Source organism: Jaculus jaculus, chromosome 7 (genome assembly GCF_020740685.1).
Source record: "Jaculus jaculus isolate mJacJac1 chromosome 7, mJacJac1.mat.Y.cur, whole genome shotgun sequence".
NCBI lineage: Eukaryota > Metazoa > Chordata > Mammalia > Rodentia > Dipodidae > Jaculus > Jaculus jaculus.
In genome coordinates, this window is record NC_059108.1 from 63,730,468 (window position 1) to 63,738,433 (window position 7,966).

General features: G+C 41.2%; 1 non-coding gene across 1 annotated transcript; it reads left to right on the forward strand.

The window, feature by feature from the left end:
- Positions 1 to 5,360: 5,360 nt before the first annotated feature.
- LOC123462421 lies at positions 5,361 to 5,467 on the forward strand. The gene has a single exon (XR_006638243.1). It is a non-coding gene; the product is annotated as a U6 spliceosomal RNA (small nuclear RNA).
- The last annotated feature ends 2,499 nt before the right edge of the window (positions 5,468 to 7,966 follow it).

Below are 7,966 nucleotides of genomic sequence, written 5' to 3' on the forward strand. Positions count from 1 at the left end.
AAGCAAGGCCTTTATAGATTTTTCTCCAGGCCTGGAAAATCTCACATTCCACAGGTATCCCATACAACCCTGGAACCAAGCTATAGTTGAAAGATATAATCAGACTCTCAAGTCTCAATTACAAAAACAAAAGGGGGAATCCTTACCCCCACTTGACCAACTAAAAATGGCATTATTTACCCTAAACATTTTAAACTTTTCTAAAGCAAATAAACAATTATTCCCTTTTCAAAAACACTGGTCCTCATCTGTTACCTACAGTTCTATCTGGGTAAGATGGAGGAACCCATTGACTGGGGCCTGGAGAAGGCCTGATCCACTCCTCACAGCAGGGAGAGGGTTTGGATGTGTCTTCCCTCAAGATAAAAAAAGACCCATTTGGGTACCAGCGAGAGACCTAAAATATTTGTCCCAACAAGGGGACACTAACAATCACTTCTCTAGAGAGTGTCCCGCCCCTGAGGACTGTTCCTAAAATGGTCCTTCACCCTGCTAAACTAAATAACTCCCTCCCTTGCAGAGGATTGCTGGCTTTGCCTCCGATGTGGGCCTCTCTGGCTGCTTGCAGTACAGTTGCCCATACGAACTTAAAAAACTGCTCAGCTACCTTCCCCATCCCCACCCAGCTTTTCCCAATGTTTCCTCTGGGCACTTGGGCCCCGCCTTCTCCTAATAATTCCCTTATAGATGTGGGATACATTCATCCTTCCTTATGTACTTTCAACACAACTGAGCCCAAGTGCTCAACGCTCCCACCTTCTGGAATGGCTTATATTTGTGGAGGCGGGATGGCCTATGACTTTCTGCCCACCAATTGGACAGGCCTTGTGCCCCAGCCACCTTAATCCCAGATGTAGATATCATTCCTGGAAGCAAGATTCCCTGGCTGAGGTAGTCCTACAAAACAGGAGAGGACTAGACCTATTAACATCCAAAAAGGAAGGCATATGTTTGTTTTTACAGGAAAAATGCCACTTTTTTACACCAATAAATCGGGAATTGTCCAGGACAAGACTAAGAGGCTCCAGGAAGACTTGGAGAGGAGGCAATGGGACCTCCAGGACAACCCACTGCGAATGGGTTTACATGACTTCTTACCCTACCGCCTCCCTCTACTGGACCCCTCCCCATCCTTCCCCTTCTCCTTATCCTCACTGTCGGGCCTTGTGTAATTAACAAAATTACAGAATTTATTCACCAGCGGCTAGAGGCAATAGAACTTCATCAGGTCGAGATATCACAGGCTGGCAACTCAGGAATTAAGTTCCTCAGATGACCCACTGCCACCTCCTCTGCCCTCCATGTGACCAATGACAGGTAAGATCCCCAGAAAGGACAACCAAGACAGGCCATGGAGTAGCTTCTCAACAAGCTAAACACTTGGTACTCAATGATGGGTAAGATCCCCAGAGGGGGACAACCTAAGACAGGGGCCATGGTGACTAATGCTCTTACAAAAACAAAAGGGGGAGATGTTGAGCCCTTAAAGGCCCAGGTGTGAGGCCTATTGGAACTTCCTGAGCCTAGCTAAAGTTTGGCAACCTGTCTCTGGCCAGCTAGGACTCAGCAAGATGCCTAATGGCTTCTGGCCTGCTACCTCCGTGTGGCAATTGTAATTACCATTTCAACAGTTAAAGTTTACTATTGGCCCTTACCTCTTCCCCCATCCTAAAATCCCCGCCTTTCGTCCCCAACATGATATAGGCTACTGATCCGAGTAATAAGGCGAGTTGTTCCTGCAGTGAAAAGACTCCCGACTCAGTGTGGTTTTTCTCTGGTGGCCAGGAGAGGTTTCTGAGTTGTCCGACATTCATCATCCCTTCAACCCCTAGGGCGGAACCAGCAGGCCTGGTCCTTCCCTTGGCACTACCTGACCAGGAAGGAGCCCTGCAATAGGACACTTTGGGAGATTTTACTTTATTTTTTTTTTTTATTTATTAGAGACAAGGCGGGTGGGGGGGGAGAGAATGGGTGCACCAGGGCCTCTAGCCACTGCAAACAAACTCCAGACACATCTGCCACCATGTGTACCTAGCTTACATGGGACCTGGAGAATCAAACCAGGGCCCTGGGGTTTGCAGGCATCTACCTTAACTACTGAGCAATCTCTCCAGCCCAGGAGATAGATTTTTTTAGAGAATGTTGGAAACATTGTTTGAACTATGAGACTAGTCTATGCTGCATGGATTGACAGGATACACCCCACCATCTACTTGCTACTTTTGTAAATGGAGATGGTAGGTGGTTATTGGTATCAGACGTGAACAAAATAATTCCTAAAACAGGCGTGGTGGCCCATGCCTGTAATCCCAGAACTCAGGAGACAGAGATAGGAGAATCGCCATGAGTTCAAGGCCACCCTGAGAATACAGAGTGAATTCCTGGTCAGCTTGTGCTAGAATGAGACCCTACCTCAAAAATAATAATAATAATAATTCCTTCTTTACTACATTTTGTGCCATATCCTCCACCACAATTTGGCAATCCATAATTAGCCAATGATGCAAACAAGTGCCTATTGTAATGGTAGGATTTTTAGTAGCTTCATACATCTCCAGTGGATGTTATACGTATCCTGCCATGATCCAACAGATGATTAGCATGACCCTGATTCTGTTGCTATTATGCTAAATTTCTCTTGGAGTTCTATGGAACCTACTGATAAGAGCCCACTACTTCCCATTAGATCTTTGGAGGAATATTGCTTAAGGGAGCTGGTATGACCCTTTGCTAAGTTTTGCTTGTTTCAACTTTCTGCTTATTTGCGTTGGAAATTGTACCAACAGTCTATTATTGAATATTGCCTGTTAAAACATCCTCGTAATATGATACATAGAGTTGCTTTAAATTGGTGTTATAATGTAATTTTTTGCTGTATTTTTCAATTTTGCTATGGATTTGCAATGTGTTATGCTTTAACTTTTTGAGGATTGTGATGCCCCCTAACCCTCTAGGCTTGGGAAATCAGGAATGGGATGTTAGGAGCAATAGTTCTAAGTAAAAATGAGGCATTCACCCAGCAGCGACAACATCACCATAGCAACTGGGGGCCAAGACCAGAGATTGGCTGTGTTGATATGTGAATGGGCTAACCCTAAGGTGGCTATCAGCAGCCAGGGTGACTGAGAAAAAAATGGATGCAAAAATCCCCGCAAAAACTCAGAACACTGTCACTGAACTCAGAGAAGCAGACTCCACATCCCTCTCTGTGTTGATACCTGAAGTAAGAAGCCATGGGACCCCCTTGGCAGCCTGGCACAGGAATGGAGCAGACAGAGCAGAACCAAGACACTGCCCTAGGGGCAAGTGACCCCCCCACTCCCCAAGTGCGTGCCTCAGGGGTTCAAGCTAGTTGAGAGAATGAAAGAAAAAAGGACTTGGCTTAATTAACATGTGTGAGGAGTGAATAAAGTGTGGCAATTGAAGTAACATAATCCCCCTCTTGACTACTGAGTTTAGGGCTCACAACACTAATATCTTTGGGTTAATTTCCAAATATAATAGTTGTATAGTAATAAGATACCAAGACTAAGATAAGCAGTGAAGCTATTGAAAATCCAGACATGTCTGAGCATGTCTAGAAGACTTGATCACCAAAGTTCAAAATATAAGAGAGACCTAAGACACTGTAGGAAATTTATGCACCTTCAGGCTGAGACTTTCAGAGTAAGTATTTGTTTGTCCCATGAAAGATGGTTGAGTGCCTATTTAAAAGAGTGATTTGAACTGTTGGTAAGCTCCTGAGAGACATGCAAGGAGAGTCCTTGAAAGTACTGGTCAGAATTTAAAGGCTAATGGCTTTGGAGTGAGAAGGGGCAGAAATGATAACTAGAGAAATACTGCTTTGTTACTGTAACTTTGTCACTATGCCATCCTATTTTTAAATTCTGTACCTGGTGCACCCTGAAAAATGGCAAGTTAGATAACATGACATGAGGCCTTAACTGGGGATGACTATGAAGCGGACAATGGCTTTGTTATACTAAATTCTTTCAAGTTTGGGTTGAGTTAGAATTGTGGAAGCAAACTTCTTTCTATTCGAGTCATGAAAGCAGTATGTAACTGGAGAAAGATTATTTGAAGGCTCGTTAATGATATCCACTGATGTAAATTATTATCTTCAAACTTAGACAACAAAATGGAACAAAAAGTAGAACAACCATGGCCTCTACAGGTTGTAGCAGGAATTGACTTGGAAAAGACATGAAGGAATTTACATGCATAGTGGATATTTATATGGAGAGAGAGTTTGGAATGTATACAGAGTAATTGTAATTCATCTTATGTAAAATTTACCTATAGGTAAAAAAAAGATTAATTTTATTTTTGTTAATAAGCTCTGAAGGGGGCTGGAGAGATGGCTTAGCAGTTAAGCACTTGCCTGTGAAGCCTAAGGACCCCAGTTCGAGGCTTGGTTCCCCAGGTCCCACGTTAGCCAGATGCACAAGGGGGCACATGCATCTGGAGTTCGTTTGCAGAGGCTGGAAGCCCTGGCGCTCCCATTCTCTCTCTCTCCCTCTATCTGTCTTTCTCTCTGTGTCTGTCGCTCTCAAATAAATAAATAAATAAATAAATTTATTAAAAAAATAAGCTCAGAAGGGTTAAGGGAAAATATATCAATGTAAGCAATTTATCTTCACAAGAAAAATCTGGAAAATTAAGATATAAGGCAAGAGCTGAGACAGGAGAAATACTTGAGCCTAAGAGTTTGGGACCTGCCTGAGGATCATAGTGAAATTTCAATTCTTTTATAAAAAAAATTAAATGTAGTAGCAGATGAATAAAAGGGTAAATAAGGGCTGAGGAGATGATTAAGTGGATAAAGTGCTTGTTGCACAAGAGTCATTACCTGCATTTGGATCCCCAGAACCCACATAAAGAACCAGATGCTGTAGCCTGAGTGCCTACTACCAAGCAGAGAGACAGAAACAGAATTCCCCAGATAGCCTGGAAAAATACAGTAGTAAACAACAACAGACCTTTCCTCAAACAAAGTGTAAGATGAGGATTGACAGTTGTGTTTGATTTCTGCCTTCCATATGTACACGTGTGTGAGTACGTGTGCGTGTTCATGCATGCACACACACACCAAAAATAAGGGGCCAAAAAAATGTGTGGTGAGTGCTAGAGAGATGGCTTAGTGGTTAAGCGCTTGCCTGTGAAGCCTAAGGACCCTGGTTCAAGGATCTAGTCCCCAGGACCCACGTTAGCTGGATGCACAAAGGGGGCGCATGCATCTAGAGTTCGTTTGCAGTAGCTGGAGGCCCTGGAGAGGCCATTCTCTCTATCTCCCTCTTTCTCTCTCTGTCTGTCACTCTCAAATAAATAAGTAAAAATAATTTTTAAAAAATGTGTGGTGTGTGCTTGCTTCGGCAACACATTTACTAAAATTGGAACGATACAGAGAAGATTAGCATGGCCCTTGCGCAAGGATGACACGCATATTCGTGAAGCATTCCATATTTTTATCCTAATATCAGACAAGGCAGACTTCAGTCCAACGTTAGTCAAGAAAGATAAAGAAGGGCACTTTATATTGATTAAGGGCACACTCCAAAGGAAGGACATTACAATCCTAAACATATATGCACCTAACATAGGGGCTCCCAAATTCGTCAAACAAACACTATTAGAACTAAGGTCATAGATAACACCAAACACAGTGGTGGTGGGTGACATTAACACCCACGCTCATCAATTGACAGGTCATCCCGGGAAAAAATAAACAGAGAAGCAACTGGACATAATGAGGTCATAGAAGGAATGGACTTAACAGATATAAACAGGACATTTCATCAAAAGGCTGCAGAATATACATTCTTTCCAGCAGCACATGGAACATTCTCTAAAATAGACCATATATTAGGACTCAAAGCAAATCTTAACAAATTCAGGAAAATTGAAATAATTCCTTGCATTCTATCTGACCACAATGGAAATAAACTACAAATCAGTAGCAAGAAAGGCTATAGAGCATACACAAAATCATGGAAACTAAACAATACACTACTAAATGATGAATGGGTCAATGAGGAAATCAAAAAATTTATAAAGTCAAATGATAATGAGAACACAAAATACCAAAATCTCTGGGACACAATGAAGGCAGTTCTAAGAGTAAATTTATAGCCTTAAGTGCCTATATTAAGAAATGAGAAAGGTCGCAAGTAAACGACCTAATGCTTCACCTCAAAGCCTTGGAAAAAGAAGAACAAGGCAAACAAAAAATCAGTAGACGGGAAGAAATAATAAAGACTAGGGCAGAAATTAATGAAATAGAAACAAAAAGAACAATCCAAAGAATTAATGAAACAAAGAGTTGGTTCTTTGAAAGGATAAACAAGATTGATAAACCGCTAGCAAATCTGACCAACAGAAAGAGAGAAGAGACACAAATTAATAAAATCAGAGATGAACAAGGTAACATCACAACAGATTCCAGAGAAATTCAAAAAATCATAGGGACATACTATAAAAGCATATACTCCACAAAGTATGAAAATCTGAAAGAAATGGATGATTTCCTTGATCTATATGACCGACCTAAATTAAATCAAAATGGGATTAATCACTTAAATTGACCTATAATAAACATGGAGATCCGAACGGTTATCAGTAATCTCACAACAAAAAAAGCCCAGGCCCAGATGGATTCACTGCTGAATTTTACCAGACTTTTAAGGAAGAGCTAACACCATTGCTTCTTAAGGTTTTCCAGGAAATAGAAAAAGAAGGAATTCTACCAAACTCCTTCTATGAGGCCAGCATCACCCTGATACCAAAACCAGGCAAAGATAGAACAAAAAAAGAAAATTACAGACCAATCTCTCTCATGAACATAGATGCAAAAATTCTCAACAAAATATTGGCAAACAGAATACAAGAGTATATCAAAAAGATCATTCACCCTGACCAAGTAGGCTTTATCCCAGAGATGCAGGGATGGTTCAACATACGCAAATCAATAAATGTAATACAATACATAAACGGGTTGAAGGACAAAAATCACATGATCATCTCATTAGACACAGAGAAAGCATTTGACAAAATCCAACATCCCTTCATGATAAAAGTCCTACAGAGACTGAGAATAGAAGGAACATATCTCAATACAATAAAGGCTATTTATGACAAGCCTATAGCCAACATATTGCTAAAAGGGGAAAAACTGGAAGCTTTTCCACTAAAATCAGGAACAAGACAAGGGTGTCCACTGTCCCCACTTTTATTTAATATAGTTTTGGAAGTCTTAGCCATAGCAATAAGGCAAGAGACACACATAAAAGGGATATAAATTGGAAAGGAAGAGATCAAGTTATCATTATTTGCAGATGATATGATTCTATACATAAAGGACCCTAAAGATTCTACTAACAAACTGTTAGAGCTGATCAAAACCTAGAGCAATGTAGCAGGATACAAAATAAATACACAGAAATCAGTAGCCCATTCACAATTGCATCAAAATAAATAAATAAATAAAGTACCTTGGAAAAAACCTAACCAAGGAAGTAAAGAATCTCTACAATGAGAACTTTAAAACACTCATGCGAGAAATTGCAGAAGACAGTAGAAAGTGGAGAAACATCCCTTGTTCCTGGATTGGAAGAGTCAATATTGTGAAAATGGCAATCTTACCTGAAGCAATCTACACATTTAATGCAATCCCTATCAAAATTCCAAAGGTTGGGGCTGGAGAGATGGCATAGCGGTTAAGCGCTTGCCTGTGAAGCCTATGGACCCCGGTTCGAGGCTCGGTTCCCCAGGTCCCACGTTAGCCAGATGCACAAGGGGGCGCTCGGGTCTGGAGTTCGTTTGCAGAGGCTGGAATCCCTGGCACGCCCATTCTCTCTCTCACTCTCTATCTGCCTCTGTCACTCTCAAATAATCAAATAAATAAATAAATCTTAAAAAAAAAAAAAAATTCCAAAGGTTTTCTTCATGGAAATAGGAAAAGCAATCCAAA